The sequence below is a fragment of the Mus musculus genome, chromosome 5 (genome assembly GCF_000001635.26).
Source record: "Mus musculus strain C57BL/6J chromosome 5, GRCm38.p6 C57BL/6J".
Classification (NCBI taxonomy): Eukaryota; Metazoa; Chordata; class Mammalia; order Rodentia; family Muridae; genus Mus; species Mus musculus.
In genome coordinates this window covers 75,674,439-75,692,105 of record NC_000071.6, presented here as the reverse complement: position 1 = coordinate 75,692,105, position 17,667 = coordinate 75,674,439, and the positions used below count along the sequence as shown (strand labels likewise).

At 44.5% G+C, this 17,667-nt stretch overlaps 1 long non-coding RNA gene across 5 annotated transcripts; it reads right to left on the bottom strand.

Moving 5' to 3' along the window:
• Window positions 1-3,906: 3,906 nt before the first annotated feature.
• Window positions 3,907-16,854, bottom strand: Gm32558. 5 transcript variants are annotated; one of them, XR_001784881.1, is made up of 8 exons: window positions 16,818-16,854; window positions 15,809-15,992; window positions 13,406-13,532; window positions 11,179-11,355; window positions 10,904-11,076; window positions 10,269-10,344; window positions 9,065-9,189; window positions 3,907-4,372 (listed from the first exon to the last, which is right to left on the bottom strand). It is a non-coding gene; the product is annotated as a predicted gene, 32558 (long non-coding RNA). The 5 variants fall into 5 exon arrangements; XR_001784882.1 differs by lacking the exon at window positions 3,907-4,372 and adding an exon at window positions 7,472-7,807; XR_001784880.1 differs by lacking the exon at window positions 3,907-4,372 and having other exon boundaries at window positions 7,472-9,189.
• Window positions 16,855-17,667: the final 813 nt, after the last annotated feature.

Below are 17,667 nucleotides of genomic sequence, written 5' to 3'. Positions count from 1 at the left end.
CCTTTGGGGTTCTCATCTCATACTGAAGGCACGGAAGGAACCTCTTCAAGTTGGCGAAAGAACTCCAGGGTTTATCTGACACTTGGTAACCCTTTTCTTTTCCCTAGCAGTATGAAACCACAGCCCATAGCCAATCTTGGTTTGTACCACTGCCATAGACTCCTAAGTGGCCTCTACCCTTGCCTGGCCCTCTGCTTGCAACCATCCCCAGCCCATTCTCTACATTTAGCTCTTGTGTGAAGTCCACAATGTGACTTGGCCAGTCAGGCCGGGTGTGAAGCTGTCCCTGCTCTCATCACTCACCTCTATCCAACCACCCACCCCACCCCCCACCCCACCCCCCACCCCCGCTATCTAACTATGCTTTCCTAACAGGGCCCAAAGGGACTGCCCGGTCCTGGGCTTCTGTGGATTTCCACATACCCAATGTGCATTTCAATGACACAGCTTCAAAGTGTTTTCCTCAAGTCTTACTGACACGACAAACACTAGGGTCCAGTCAGCATGTACCGAGACTTCCAGGTTCTTGTGTCCCTAAACAAACAAACCAACAAAATCAGATAAGGCTTTGTGCTAGAAGTGGAGATGACTCAATAAGAAAAAAAGGAGAGGCTTCCAAGAGTAAAAGCGGGCCAGATATAGGAGAAAAATGTCAGACACTCAAGGACGCTCCGCCCTCCCCTCCCCCACACCGTGACGTTCATAGATTTTTGTTTTGCAGGCCTTCTATTGCTTGTCCAGTCTCTCTCCCATTGACTTCTTTCTTTCTCTTTCTTTTTTAAAGATTTATTTTATGTATAAGAGCACACAGTTGCTGTCTTCAGACACACCAGAAGAGGGCATCGGATCCCATTACAGATGGTTGTTGAGCCATCATGTGGTTGCTGGGCATTGAACTCAGGACCTCTGGAAGAGCAGTCAGTGCTCTTAACCACTGAGCCATCTCTCTAGTACTCCCGTTGACTTCTTTGATAGGCTAATCTTGGCCTCGTTCTCTATCCTTCTCCCCCGCCTCACTACTCAGTCTAACCTGGGGAACCTGGTGATGAGTAGGTGACTTCTTGCCGTGAGAAGCTGACCCTTACAGGGAGGTAAGAAGAAGAGCAAGCAAACACAGTTCAAAGGGTGGACAGAAGAAAATGATAAGATGGCTGGGCTGAATCAAGAGACGCCTAACAGCACACCAGAGATTAGTAACAGCAAGAGTTCATATTCCTTGTCTCTATCTATGCTAAATGCTCTTTTTTTTTTAAGTAGAATAATACTATGTAGTCTTGACTGACCTGGAATTCACAATATAGATCGGGCTATCCTCAAACTTACAGAATCCATTTTGCCTCCCAAGTGCCAGGACTACGGAAATGTGCCTCTCCATACCCAGCCTTCAATACTTAAAGCTATGACATAGGGCAATGGTTCTTAGCCTGTGGGTCTCAGCCCTTTGGGACTGATTCTCAGATATCCTTCATATCATAAGAATTGTATTTACATTACAATTCTTAACAGTAGCAAAAATACAGTTATGGTTGGCGATCACCACAGCAGAAGGCACGGTTTTTGAACAGTTGCAGCAGGCACCGTTCTTGCTGTCACTTCTGCTCACAGAGACTTTCCAGCTTCGGGCAAGTTGTTTAACTCCAGAGGCATATCCATCTTCCTCCAAGTCGAGATCAAACATATTTCTAAATCAATATTTCTTTTCTCCTCTGTTGTTTTGTGTCAAAACAGAATCTCGCGCATCCCATGCAGGCCTTGAACTTGCTAGGGAGCTGAGAATGGCTTTCAGCTTCAGATCCTCCTGCCTCTGCCTCCCAAGTCCCAGAGTTCCTGGCAGCTGCCTCTCTATCCAGCTTTAAGACTCTTCAGTACTTCTTACACTTTCTTAAAAAGGAAAATCATTATAGTTACCTGGAATGGTATCTGATGCTTAGCAAGAATGTATTTTTAAAAACTGACCAATTTTGTGAGTTCTTTACAGTAAAGTGGTTTTGAAAAGTTGGCCACTGCTGATATTGTTATTGACTTACAGAAAAGGTAGGAAATTTCACCTAGCTAGGAAACGCCAGAGCCTAAATTCAAAATTAAAGCCTGTCTTACTTGAGATCCCAGGCTCTAAGCCAGGATACTCCCTGTGGGTCCGAATAATGGAAGAAACGTTGTGGCTAGCTTTTGAAAGTGTTTCTCAAAGTGTAAGTCAGAAAGCAAAGTCAGGGTCATGTCACCACAACCTCAGCCGAGAAGACACTTGGAACTGAAATCTGAGAAACACTTCATCCTGCCCAGAGAAGAAAGTGCTGAGGCCCACACAGGACAGGCTGGTCCACACCAGCTGGAGAGCAGCAGCAATGGACATTGTGCCCGGGGGCAGGCTGAAGGCAGCCAGGACGACTCTAGGACTAGGGAGGCTGTTGACCTTCCCTCCCCAAGTCTGGCCCAGGTTGCTGCTGTGGGGATCCCTCCACCTTGAATGAAAAGCAGCTCGCTCCCTACAAGGCAGCCTGGAGCTCCACCCTGAGCTTCTTGGCTCTATTAGAAGACAGAGAGCAGAGCTGGGGACCCATTCTGCAAACGTGAATGGCTCCTAAGGAGCAGTTATGGTGTATCTGCATAAAGGGCGTTAATTATCTGTTAGCTCAATAAAACAAGTTTCAAAGGACCCACAAAGACCTACTTACCAAATGCGTGATCTGTACTTACATATTATCTCTTGGGCAACCAATAGTTGTCTAAAAACATTATGTGAACGTTTATGTGCTTCTAGGACAGATTAGTTTCCCGAATTGTTTCATGTTTCTAAACAGAAACATATGTGTGTGTATATATGTGTGTGTGTGTGTGTGTTTATATATGCATATATATAATTTTGTGTGTGCACATGTGCCTTATGAGCTTCCAGTTGTTGCAAAACTTACATCAGGTAAAATATATAAACTATGTGAGTTTATTGACATGGTCCATAATATCAAGCGTCTTAGTTTGGGTTTTATTGCTGTGAAGAGACACCATGATCAAGGCAAGTCTTAGAAAGGAAAACATTTCATTGGGGCTGGATTACAGTTTCAGAGGTTCAGTCTATTATCATCATGGCAGAAAGCATGGCAGCATCCAGGCAGACACTGTGCTGGGGAAGGAGCTGAGAGTTCTACATCCATCTGCAAGTTCATCCAAAGGCAGCAGAAGGAGACGCCTATCAACAGAAAGTCAGGAGGAAGCTCCCATTCCACACTGGGCAGAGCTTGAACATAAGAACCTCAAAGTCCACCCCCACAGTGACACACTTCCTCCAACAAGGCCACACCTCCTAAGAGTGCCACTCCCTGTGCCAAACATATTCAATCCACCACATTGAGAGTAGCCCCAAACGTTGTACCAAAGACAATGGATTTGTGCCTTAAAACCTGAACTTGAGTCTATGTTCATAAATGTCTGGTCCTAAGTCACTGGTGGTCAGATTTCAGTGTTATCTCATACATGAAGCCGTAATGGGCCGTCTGGAGGAACAGGTTCTGGCTCTTGAGCAGAGTGGGTCCACTGTGAGGAGATTTCATCCACAAATCAGTGACTTAGCAAGATAACTGGAACTGTCATTCAACACCAGACAGACGTTCTGATAAGCAAGAAGTACTGGAGTGGGCAGGTCTGCTCCCATGGAGGTGGGCAAGATATCAGTAAACTTAGGCTTCCAGAAAATGGAGGTTGCCACTGTAAACTGAAAACAGTAATAACAACTACTAAATAGTGATTTTAGTCCAGATAAATGCCTTTGGAGATGGACTCATTTAGACAAGTGGTCACAGAAGAGTTCTCTAAGAATGTGTGTGTGTGTGGGGGGGGGGGTTGTTATTTTGTTTTGTTTTGTTTTGTTTTTGACTGAAGATTCACTTTATCAGAAGGATTCCATGAAGACTGGCAATGACATCACCAGGTCTGACCACAGATGGGAGCCCAGCATGACTGGTCAGGAAGAGGAACAAGATGGTCACAGAGAAGTACATGGAGACCCACTCACCTACTTTTGGTATGTGAGGCGTCCACATTCCATGTAAAGTGAAGCAGGAAATTTTCATAAGAATTTCAAGTTGAGGAGAGGCACAACAATGGACAGAGCATTCTTGCTTGTGTGTGCATGCTGGGTGACAGGAGAGCAAGTGTAGACCCAGGGGCGCTACAGAACTATTGCAATCTCATTGGGGATGGAAAAGTTCTGGCCACTGCAGTGGAGAAGGCCAGGGTGGTTGAGATTAGGATCTGTCTTGTCATCTGAGGCAGCACACCCTCCTTTCTGGAGAATTGAGGGACCGAGATACATGGAGGATGGCTCCTGACCTTCGAGCTGGGCAGGTAAGGGAGGCACCGGATGATGTGGAAGAAGCTGAGGGAGAGAGTAGGTTAGCAACCAAGAAGTCAACTTTGTAAGCTAGTTAAGTGTGTTTGATGAATTTGACTGAATAAATATGACACAGAAGGGCCTGGAGCTCAGAGGAGAAGTCAACATTAAAGTTTCAGCGTGTGGAAATCTCTCTCTTCTTGAAGAAAGTTGAAGTTCAGAAGTGTGAAGGGGTTTGCTCAAGTTCATACTACTTGGATGTCTCCCCAGCCTCATCCACCACTCCTTGGCCTGTATTGATTACCTCCCCATCACATTCACCTTCTACTTCTCAGAGATTCAGAGTCTGCTTCATGTGCAATTTAGCTGCCACCTGGACTGTATTGTAGCTTTCTATATTTGATGTTCACAACTTCTCCTGAAAGCTGTTTCTGAACCCCTGAAGTAGAACATGTATGTTAGCTGACTTTCCACCACTGTAACAAAATATCTCTTTAAAAGAGACTTTTCTTTTGACTCATCATAGTCGGCCCCTTGTCTTAGAACCTGTGGTGAGGCACCACTTCATGGTGGCAAAGAACCCCTCTTCACTTCCTATCGACCAGGAAGCACAGAAGGAGGAAGGGACTGAGATTCTAATACCCACTTCATGTCCTCAATGCCATAAGTACTTCCAAATAGACTCACCCATTTCATTACAATTCCAGCAGCTCCACTGCCCAGTGACCATGGCTCTAACACACGAATCTTTGGAGGACCCTGATGGAATCTGAGCTCTGTGTGTTTCTGAAGCCTGTGCTCACAGCTCTTTCCCGTGCCATGATCAAACGTGAAGATGTATGATTGATTAGTTTCTGTTTATCCACCAACCATTAAAAGCTTCATCAATGGTCTGTTGATATTGTACACCGGCCCAGTTCCAGGGTAATCAGGACATAAATGTTGATACTGGTAATTGATTAATGATGGTAGTTGGTGAATAGATATTTGTATTAGTCAGGGTTCTCTAGAGCAGTGATTCTCAGCTTTCCTCATGCTACAACTTTTTTAATACAGTTCCTCATATTGTAGTGACCTCCAACCATAAAATTATTTTGTTGCCACTTCACAACTGTAGTTTTGCTACTCTTAGGAATCATAATATAAATATCTGATATACAGAATATCTGCTATGGGACCCCTTAAAGGGATCACAACCCACAGGTTGAGAAGCAGTGCCCTAGAGGAGCAGACCTGATAGAATGACTATAATTTATTAGAGTGGCTTACAAGCTGTGGTCCAGCTTGTCTAAAAATGGCAGTCTGCCAATGGAAGATCCCAGAATCTAATGTTCAGTCCTTGAGGCTGGATGTCTCAGCTGGTCTTCAGTATATGCCAGAATCTCAAAGAAGTAGTCTCTAATGCCAGTGAAGGAATGGACTTGCCAGTGAGAGTAGGGCAAGTGGGCAAAGAGAACAAACTTCCTTCTTCCAGATCCTTTATATAGTCTGCCATTAGAGGGTGTGGCCCAGATTAAAGATGGATCTTCACACCTGTAGAGGAATTTTAACCTGGCAACATGGCCACTCTTGCAAGAGATCACATCCAAAAACCTTCTAGGTCTATGTGATTGGACTGGAATGCAGACACTCTCTGGATTACAATAAGATCTGGGTGAATATAGACATAGCCTTAGTGCACCCCAGTAATCCATTATAATAAAGGTAAAGTTAGTTTGAAGAAGCAGCCATGATTAGAAGTTATGTCTAATTGAGGAATCAGAGAAAGATTTGACAGAATGAGTCAGAGATAGGAGATTAATTTAACTCTCAGGAGAACAGAAAGGAAAGGCAAGACTTAACAGGCAGGGATGGAGGGAGTGGGGAGAGAAAACGAGAGGGAGAGGGAGAAGAAAACAGTTCTACTGGGACAGCTTTGCAGAGACAGGTTGCAGGTAGAGACAGAATGAGACAGAGAATGAGAAAGAGCCAGAAGATTAGAATAGATTGCCAGAGTTAGTTTGAGGCCAAGCGGAACAATTCAGTCAAAAGATGAGAGAAGCCAGTTTGAATCAGTCAGCTCCAAGAAGAGTTTGGGCCAGAACAACTAAGTTGAACCAGCCAGCCAAAGTTTAGAAAGAGCTAGAAAGAGTAAGCTTATTCGGCAATGTAATTAAATCTAGGAAACAAACGTTGCTTTTACATACAAGGAAGGAAGAAAGAAAGAAAGAAAGAAAGAAAGAAAGAAAGAAAGAAAGAAAGAAAGAAAGAAAGAAAGAAAGAAAGAAAGAAAGAGGGGGGAGGGAGGGAAGGAGGGAGGGAGGGAGGGAGGAAGGAAGGAAGGAAGGAAGGAAGGAAGGAAGGAAGGAAGAGAAAAAGACTGGAGAGATAGTCAGAGGTTAAGAGTACATACTGTTCTTATAGAGGCCTTAGATTTGTTTCCCAGCACATGTGAACCACCTATAACTCCAGCTCTAGGAGACCCAACATTCTCTTCTGGCTTCTGTGGGCCTCTGCACTCACGTGCACATACCCACACAGAGAAATACATATGTACACATAACAAAAAGGGTCTTTTTTTTTAAAGATGAGATAGATGAACAAGTACATGACCTGGATCATTTGGGAAATATTATTTATTGAATAAAAATGAAAATATTTCTTCAATCTTTAGGGCATGTTAGGAAGCTAAAGATAAAGGGATTTATCAATTTTAAAGTAAGATGTGTAAGCAGATGACATTTTTAGATCTAAAAGGAGAGCAATAATACCAAAAGTATCATGCAGTTGCTAATCATAACCAAGCCCTCAACACTTTTCTTAGAGTTCTGAACAAATTCACCCACATACATCCCCATTCCCTCTCCTGTCACCTTTGCTCACCCACTTCAGGAAGTGGTAAGACTACCAAAAATGTCTCCAATATCAGTCACTGAGAAAGATGCAAGCTGTTTTCAAAACACCATAGAGGACATCTAAAGCAGAGACGGGAAAGGTCTCTGAGGCCCCATTCTTTGCCTGTTGCTTCTTTTATTGGTGGCCAAGAGACAATGGACCGAAGAAAGCCTCACAGGGAAGCAGCGGGCCATGGGAACGAAAGCACCATTTACACTGGAGCCACCATGAAGGGAGGAGCTGTGGGAAGGAGGTGGCCTAGGTCTGCATGCAGCAGGGAGAACGGCCAAGTGTGCCAGCAGCCCAGCGGAGGCCACCTCTTCTGCCACCCCCAACCCAGGCATGGGGCATGTATGCGAGCCAGTGTTGGAGACTCAACTCTTTCTGCCCGACAGATGCCGAATGTAAAGCAGGAAACAGGCCAAGTCAACCCGCAGAGTCATGAGAAATAATAAATAGTTGTTTTTAAACCTCAAATTCGTGAAGTAATTTGTTATGCCGCAACAAACAAAGGACGATTGCTACAGGGAATGGAATGTTCCAACGAAATGAGGCTTTGGGAACCAAATGGCTGGTAGGGGGGTCTATCCAAGACTCCCGGAACAGCTGGAAAGATGCAAAGAAGACATCTGTTGGAACCTAAGGAAAAAAGCCACCTGCATCATGTAGTTGTAGAAAGTCTGCTAAGTTGTCACCTCTAGTTATAGGAAGTACACAGAGCATTTAGTTAGTTACTAGTATGGCTGGGAAAGTCCTCAGAAAGAATGTTGACAATGTCTTCTTTGTTCTGTGTAGCTTTCTGTGGTATGCAAAAAGAGAGATTTGCTAAAGAAGCAATGGTTCAGTTTTCAAGCAGAATTGAAAGGAAATAGAGCGATCCCAGAACAAACGGTTTAGGGCAGTGGTTTAGTCGGTGCTCACCTTGTAAGCGTGAATACTCGAGTTCTAGGCCCCAGAACTCACTTAAAAAGCTGAGTGTGAGGACCTGAGCTAACAAAATTTTAAGTTTCAAATAGTTTCTTAAACTAAGCATTTTCTTCAAGGAAGGTGAAACCCAGGGACCCTCCCCAGGACCCGACACCCTAATTAAAAATGGTTGTGGGATTGAAGGACTCATTTTAAAAAAGCCTTCAGGGGGGAAAAAATCTAAAGTAATGCCTCCCACACAGAACCCATTTTAGCAAACAACACAAAACAGAAAACTCTGTTCTACTCGATAGAAACTAGGAAACAAAGACAAGATCTGAATATGAGAAATGAGGCAGAGAAAATGCTTCATAGAAACCCACCAGACAGCAAAACAGAGCTGAGTCAGAGAAGGTATCCCTGAGAAACTAGGAGGCCAAATACACAGCCAGCTTGGTTGAAGACATCAGGCTGCGTTCACAGCACTTTGAAGACTACCCAAGGCTCACCACCAAGTCTAGTGACCTGCATACTGCAGACAGGCAAGACATGTTGTCAAACCAACTAGAGTGTGAGCAGCTTAAAATGTTTCATAAAAGTAACACGGAAGATACCGTTAACAGGGCCCCTGACTTTAGCATGACTGACTCCATAGTGGAAGTGCCACTCAGGCTGTAAAACAGCAGGGAGACAGAACCACCTGCCAAAATGAAACCAAAGGCCCAATCCATCAAAGTCTACAGTTCCCTGAAAGTCTCTAAATGGACTAACCTTGCAGTTTGGCTTCTGTAGTTCTGCATCTGGCTAACTGTTCTTGTTAACTGATGTGTGTTCTTCTTAACCCAGGACATGGCTTTTGTACGTAAAAGCTCACCAGAGAGAGGCTGGGGCTACACTGAGATCCTGAACCCCCAGTGTACGTGCCCACCAGCTAACAAAGACTTTCTACTGGCTTACATTCATGCCTGAGCAGTCTTCTCTGGTGGTTACCCAACAGGCGCATGGGAAGAGAGCAGGTCTCGGGGCGAGTCAGCTTCCAATCAGTTCATTAGGTTGAAATGACTCAACGTCACTCAAATGTCCTGAGGAAAGAAAAGTAAACTCTCAAAATTTTCAGAAAAGAAACATATCCTTCCTCTGAAAAGAGAAAACAAGAAAACAGAAACACATGGGCTTAGCATGTTTCTCTTAGTTTTGATATAACAACCAAACACAGGAATATGACATAAAAGATTTGAAAATTACTACCTAGGTTTGTCATTTATAAATATAAATAGCTGTAAATAATTATATAAGTAGATACAAACTGATTGCTCTTGGTTGGTTGGTTGGTTGGTTGGTCAGTTGATTGGTTGGTTGGTCAGTTGGTTGGTCATTTGTGGTTACCATTACATAATATTGTTACTTTCTATGCTAACTCAAAAAATTAAAAGAAACAGAGATTCATGGGGTAGTGAAAATGTTAAAGATGTCAAGAATATTGCTTTTTTAAAATTTTGTTTGTTTGTTTGTTTTGAGACAGGATTTCTCTGTATACCCTTGGCTGTCTACTCACTTTGTAGACCAGGCTGGCCTCGAACTCAGAAATCTGCCTGCCTCTGCCTCCCGAGTGCTAGGATTAAAGGTGTGCGGCACCACACCTTTATTGCTGAATATTGCTTTTTAAATTAAATTTTGCAGTTGTGATGAACGGAAGCCATGCACAGTGGCACAAGTTTGTGACCCATTATTGGGGAGGCTATATAACAAAAGGACTACACGTTCAAATTTAGTCTCGGCTATACAGCGAATCCCAGCCTGAGAAATCATTTGTGGTGGTTTTATTCTGAGTCTGGGTCTACTTTGTAGCCCTGGGTGGCCTGGAACTCTCTGTGTAGAGCAGGTTGGCCTTCAATTCACCACCAGCCTCTGCATTCTGAGTGTGCATCACTGAGCCTGGCTCCTCTCTCTCTCTCTCTCTCTCTCTCTCTCTCTCTCTCTCTCTCCCTCCCTCCCTCTCCCTCTCCCTCTCCCTCTCCCTCTCCCTCTCCCTCTCCCTCTCCCTCTCCCTCTCCCTCTCCCTCTCCCTCTCCCTCTCCCTCTCCCTCTCCCTCTCCCTCTCCCTCTCTCTCTCTCTCTCTCTCTCTCTCTCTGTAAATTGGTAGGTAGAAAAGAAACCTACCAATAATGTGCATGGAATAATCAGAGCATCTCAGCAGTGCGGAATGTACCACAGTATGGGACTCTGTTCTCCCCTCCTGGCAGAGAAAACACACAAACGGGACTTCTTTCCTTTTTGTATATCTAAGCTATTTAAGGATAAAACAATATTAGTTTTATGCAAAATCTTCCTGAAGACAGAAAGAAAAAAAACAATTCTCAATTGTTTTATGATACTGTTGTTTTTGGTTTGTTTGACCAACAGAAATGAAACTAAATTCTAGAACACACATTACAATGCAGACCGCACTCCCACAGACAAACATACAAACACCTGAAAGAAGAATATTAGCAAATTGAATGTAAGAAAGAGAATGCATCAAGCAGGCACAAACTGGGCTTTTCCCAAGATTCAAAGTTGATTTAACATTTGAAAATCAATAGATGTGATTTAGCACGCTAACAGAACAAAGGGGGGAAAATCACAGAATCTTAACAGAGGCAGAAAAAAAGCACTTCAGGAAATTTAGCATCCATACAGTAAAAACTCTTAGGGACCTGGGAAGAGAACAAGTTCATAGTCTAGTAGAGTACTGACAGGAACCCTGCAGCACAATGCTCTTGAAATCTAACATAAGGTAATGAGGCTCCTCTTACCTGTGCAGCCAAAGATGGACTGGCCGTCCGATAGGATCAATGCACCAAACTATTCAACAGGAATAAAGGCTGAACGGACTGAGAAGCATGAAATGGAGCAGTCAGTATTTATAGGGGGCATGATCGGTGCACACACCCAAGAGATCTCCATATTTTATAAATAATGGGTTAATCTAAAAAGATATCACAATGAAAGATGAACAGTGGCCATTTGTATTTTTATCTGCCAGGCATACAGCTCGCTGATACATTTTAAAATAAAACAGATCATTTACCGTAGTCTCAAGCCAACACCTAAGATTACATTTAATACAGGTACTTCAGCAGCTACAGACTGGAGAGTATAAAATGCCAGCCAGCCAGAGTCAAGAAACCGTAGGCAAAGTCACACATAGGCCAGTCTTCATGGACCAGAAGATCAATATGATGAAGATGTCAATCTTCAAATTGACCTATAGGTTTAATGTAAAGGTAATTAGAATCCCAGCAGATACTTTGTTTTAAAACCCAACAAGACAATCTTAGATTTTTAGGTAAAACACAAAGAATCAACAACAGCTTCCTCTTCTCAATAAATTATACAGCCCAACTTATTGCTAGATATTTTCAGATATCTGCCCCTGGCGATAAAATACAATGTTTGCACGGGCATGAACGGAAGCCAAAGGAACATCACTGAACAACCAAAAATGGATCTACACCTATGTTTAGGGACAGTAAAAGACTTTATGATGTCACTCATGCCTGTTGACAGTAAAAGTGGCAAAGCCAAGCAGAGGGGGACACCGTGCTCTTCAATAGTTAGAGCCCTGCCAGTAGACAGTATAAATTGGGAGTAACTCTTCTCTCCTGCCTGACACCACAGACAGGAACTAACTTCAGGGGAATCACCATCTTTCTTCATCCTCTGCCTTAGGAAGGGCTCTTTTCTAAAATGCTAGTTTCTTCCTCCTCTTCTTTTATGTATTGATTTCTAGGAAGAAAGGATCTATTCTGTTTATAGTCTGAGGTGATATGTTCCACCCTGGCAGAAAAGGCGTGGGAGCAGGAGGCCAGCTGAGCACATGGCACCAGCGATCAGGAAGCAGAATGTGAACAGGAAGTGAGGACAGACCGTAAATCCCAAGGCCTACCCCCAAGTAAGTGGCAAGGCTCCACCTCCTAATTGGTCTGTTATAGCAAAGAATGTATTCTAATATCAGAGAAGCCCCACCCTCCTAGCCTCCTTCAAATCTTGTTCCAGAGGCCTCAGCACCTCATACCAGCCCAAGAGAGGTTGAAGATTCAACATACATGAACATGGGAAGAGTTATTATGTAGCCTAACATCAATTGATTATAAAATAAACAAGCTGTGGTAATGCTGGAGGGGAAGGAGAGAGACAGAGAGAGAGACAGAGAGAGACAGAGAGAGACAGAGAGAGAGACACAGAGAGAGAGAGACAGAGAGAGACAGAGAGAGACAGAGAGAGAGACACAGAGAGAGAGAGACAGAGAGAGACAGAGAGAAAGACACAGAGAGAGAGAGACAGAGAGACACAGAGACAGAGAGAGACAGAGAGAGACAGAGAGAGAGACAGAGAGAGAGACACAGAGAGAAAGAGAGAGAAAGAGAGAGAGAGAGAGAGAGAGAGAGAGAGAGGAAAGAAGGAACAATGTGCCCTCTTGGCTAACAACAATAATAAATGGAATATACAGCGGTAAGGATGAATGATCTGAAAATCTGTGTTTGCATCAGTGGGTCTCACAGAGAAGCCAAGGACTGCAACATAAAGTTTTAAAACAGGCAGCACTATCCCATGATGTTGGAGGCCAGACCACTGACACTTGGGGAGACAAGAATCAAGGGGAACTACACAGAGCAACAGGAGGGGAGATGGTGGACCCAACTGATGCTTTGCGCAGATCCGAGTGGTAAGGATATGTGGACAAGGATTTCGTGGTAACCAGCACAGCTGTGTAGTGGGAATTCTGGAATTTTGGTTTCTTTTAAAACAAAAACAAAAACAGAAATATCCTAAGAATGTGCTTTCATTTTAATTTCAGGTACAAGGCTGTAGGGCTGCTTCAGACTGACTATGATTTGCATCATGATTTAGCCGAGGGATGCTTCTACCAGCTGCAGATAGCTTCTGTGATTGTGTGACATTGGGAATTCTAGGAACTTTTCAGAGGGTTCATGAATGTGAGGACCCACAGAGGAGGGGGTTGGTGACTGTTGGTTGTTCGGGGGCTGGGGGTTGGTTGTGATTTGTTTGTCGCTGTGGTCAAAGAAGAAATCAAAAGAAAGGAATTAGATTCAGGGCTTTTCCTAATTCCTCTCTCCCCTCTCTCCTTGTTTCTTTCCTATCTAGTGTTAGGGGTGAAACTGGGGAGATAAAAGGTGAGGAAAGGTAGAACTCACGAAGTGGCTAAGAGCAGCTACACAGCTACCCAAGTGTCAATCGTGTGGAAACACATATTAAAACCCACTGTGCCCGGGTGGGACAGGCAGACAGCATACCTGCTGGTGTGCAACTTGAGAGACGCACAACACTGTTTATGAACTGCACTCCTTGCAGAATGCAGTGAAGACTTTGAGTTGGATCATGGGGGAAACAGCACTCAAACCTCAAGAGAGGAACCATCACCTAAAAATGGGAAAGGAAAATCACACGTCTCCAAGAACGGCAGTGTCTGAGATAGGCATGGTGGCTCACACTTATGAACCCACTGTAGGAGAGAGATGGGGATTACAGAGTCAGACTCTGGGAAGAAAAGGAAAAAAGCAAAACAAAAACAAAAACAAACAAACAAACAAACAAAAAACAAAAACAAAACAAAACAACAAAAAAAAAACAGTTCTTTGTCCAGTGTGGTTAAAAGATGTGAAAAGCCTGGCTCGCCATATTCTAGAAAAAAAGAAAAATACAAACAAGCACAGAAACAGAGAGGTGCAGAAAGAATCAGGGAGGGCAGACTGGAACCTCAGGCTGATGAAAGCCAGCCATTACCAGTGAGTGCCAGAATCTGGGGAGTGATAGGAGGGAGCCCCTGCTTTGACCCCTTCAGTGGGATCCTGGTCTTGGAGAGACCTTGTTTTTTGACCTCCAAGACTTGGGCACCACAGAGTGTGTTGATGCACTTCTTTAATCCCAACATTCAGGAGGCAGAGGCAGAAAGATCACTGTATATTTGAGGCCAGCCTGGTTCCTATAATTCCAGCCCAGCCTGTCTCAAAAAACAAAAACAAAAACAAAAACAAAAACAAAAACAAAAACAAAATAAAACAAAAGCAGAAACCAGCAGAGCCTGAGGTCAAAGCAAGCTACCTGTTCCACAGCCCGTTTTGCTAGTTTCTGTCTCTGACCTTGACCTTTCTATGGAATCGTATGTGTAACTAACCATCTCCTTTATGTTGTTACCTGGGTCACCAATAGGCATCTCACGAATGTTGAGACTTCACATCAAAACCCAAAGAGTCTTGTGTTCCCGATTTTCTCCTCAGTCCCTGTCCCATCCCTGTGGCATGTATTGCCACCCACCAAAGGTTTTCATTGAGAAAGTTAGAAGCCATACTCGAGGAAAGTCCAATCCACCTAAATCTACCAACAAATCCTGGTAGTTCCACCTCCAAATAAATTCTGACTGTTGCTGTACTCATTCTTTGAATCAGGTGTTTTTTCAGGTTGTGGGAGTTCTTGTTCAAAGACCTGAAGGCACCCGCTAATAGTGAGGTTGCAAATGGTGTTTTCCAAAGGCAAAATGAAAGTACAAAGTGTGGATCCTGCAGGATGGCAGCAGGCTTCCGGGAGATTTGCTCTCAGGAGCCCTGGTAACCGCCTGGGGCTTCCTTCAGGAAGTGGGGGTGGGCTTGATAGCTAGGAGCAGGTTGTGGGTGATTTTGTTTTGATTGACAGGTTTGAATGATATATATATACCTTTGTTTACTGTGCACGTCCTTTCCCATGATGGATCTGATTTTAACCATAGGCACATCTAAGCATGTATATACAGCCATACTATGGAGTCATACTATGGAACCTCCCAAAGAAGTTCCCTTGTAGGAAATAGGGCCACAGTTTTGCTGCACGGGCTCCTCAAACCAGTTCAGGATGGATGGACACACTGCCTCTGCTCCCAGGATGGGGAGGAGTGCTCAGTTGCTTTGTTTGGAGAGAGGTCTGTGTGTAGATGGATACAGGGAGGTGTCCCAGGTTGGTAAGCCACCTATGCAACGGACCTGCCTCATCATGATCTCTGGGAGCCCTTGTGCAGGCATAGCAGTCACACCTATGTTTGTCCCAGGCAGTCACACCCTGCAAATACAGCCTTTTGTTTTCTTAAATCTATTATTATTGTACCTGTATCATGTGCCCGGGAGGATGTAAGCTACCACGGCATGTGTGCAGGGGTCAGAGGACAGCTTTGAAGTGTCCATTCTCCCCTCTCACCTTTACATAGGTTCCAGGAATCAAGTCGTCAGGTTTGTGTGGCATGCACTTTGCCTGCCGAGCAATCTCTCTCAGGGTGACCATTTAAAATTATGGATTGGGGTTGGGGATATATCTCAGTGGAACCGTGTTTGCCCTGCAGGTACAAGGCCCTAGGTTCAATCCCCAGCCCCACCACAAATAAGGAAAACAATAAATTAGTTTGTTTCACTTCCTGTTCAAAGGTTTCCAGGGACTTCCCATTGTACGTAAAAGGAGAGGTAATGTTCGTTGAGACACAGTGGACATTCATCATTTTCTTGGCTACCCAGAATCTTCACTCAGCTTCTACAAGCTCCAACCTGCCTTTGGAGCTTTGATGGATGATAGACTCTGCTTCCCACTCTAGAAGACTTACCATTCTCTCTTTTCTGACCTTCCTCGTCCCCAGAAAGTAGATAGCATGACCTCATCTAATCAGCTGTTATACTCACCCACTGTGGTAAGCCATGTTATGTCTCATCTCCATGGAGTGGCGGGTATCCAGATATTTGGTTAAACATTATCCTTGGTGTGCCCATGAAACTGTTTCTGAATGTGCTTAACACTTGAATAGACAGTATGAGTACAGCAGATTACCTCCCAATGTGGGTGGGTCTCACGCAGTCAGTTAAAGACCTGGAATGAAAACAAAATCTTAGAATGAAAGAACCCACTGTCTGCTTCCCTAACCTCAAACTGGGATGTCAGCCTTCTCTGGCCTTTAGACCTGGAGTTGTAAGGTCTGGGCTGGACCTATACTATCTGTGTTCCTAAGACTTGGGCTGCCCAAATGAAGACCGTGTAAAGTCTTCTAGGAGCCAATTCCTCATAGCCAATCTTTGGACATGCCTGTCTAATGTACCTGCATTTGATCCAAGCTTTGACTTGGGGTCAGATGGAGCAGAAGTGGGAGCAAGGCTGGTGCTCAGGGGTCAGTGCTCACAGGACTGGCAACAGGAGCACCATCTGTGGCGAAGGTCAGCTGTGACTATGTGTTCTCTTCTGCATCTGCCCCTCCCAGTCCCATGGCACAGAGAACCTCTGGATGAATCCCTTTGCTGATGGAATCTTCCCTTCTGACTCTGTCACTTCCAACCCAAATCTACAGACATAGCTAACAAGATCCTACAGATTCCAGTCACTGTCCCTTTCCCAACTCCACTGTCCACCTCCATCCATCTGAGGTTGTGATGATCCGTTCCTGGGGTCCTTGCTCCTTAAACCCACTTTGGATCTTGGGAACTACTGTGGAGGTGCCCTGCCCAGGTATCTCTGTAGCCACTGCTTCTCTGTACTGAGGATCCTGCTAAAGAGCAGCTCTATAGGTGGACTTTGCTGGCCATGAGGTTTAAAACCAACTGCCTCCCCACAAAGATGCCGTCTTAGTTAGGGTTTTACTGCTGTGAACAGACACCATGACCAAGTCTTACAAAGGATAACATTTAATTGGGGCTGGCTTACAGGTTCAGTCAGAGGTTCAGTCCATTGTCATCAAGGTGAGAGCACAGCAGCATCCAGGCAGGCATGGCACAGGCAGAGCTGAGAGTTCTACATCTTCATCCAAAGGCTGCTAGTGGAAGACTGACTTCCAGGCAACTAGGGTGAGGATCTTAAGCCCACACCCATAGTGACACACCTACTCCAACCAGGTCACACCTCCAAATGGTGCCACTCCCTGGCCCAAGAATATACAAACCATCACAGATGCCTTTATTCTTAGGTCCATTTTGTGTTCCTTACTGCACTGACAATTCTCTTGAAACATCCTGTTTGAATTCTCCCTTGTGTAAGGTACACTTCCCCTAGGAAGCTACCTCAGGTCAGGACCAGGCCTGGATGATAATAAGCTCTCTACCTCCACACTGAGAAAAGGGGCACGACATCATTTGCAGAACGGAAGAACCAAGGCCCCTCTGGAAGATGCCAAGCTAGAACTCTCTGAGGCCTTTGGTTGTGGCTCCTGGCTGCTTCTTCATGCCTAAAGATCGGTTTCTGAATGTAAGGAGCTTGGAGCTTGAAGATGGAGGTAGGGTGAGACCCCAGCTCTGCAACTTTGTTTTAGCCGTTACTCCCTGGGGTTTATATAGTTTACAAACTTCCATCAGAGCAAACTCCTTCAGTCCTTCTGGAACTTTCCTCTTGTTTCCTAACTGTACTCAAAGACTTGTCCTTTCTCTTCTCTACTCTGTGACTCCTACTCATTGCTCACGGTCATCAGTAGGCCACGTGAGACTTCTCCTAGACTGCAAACTCTGTGGTAAGCATCTCACCTCCATCAACTCTTAATCCTCACCTCTTAGGTGATGGCAGG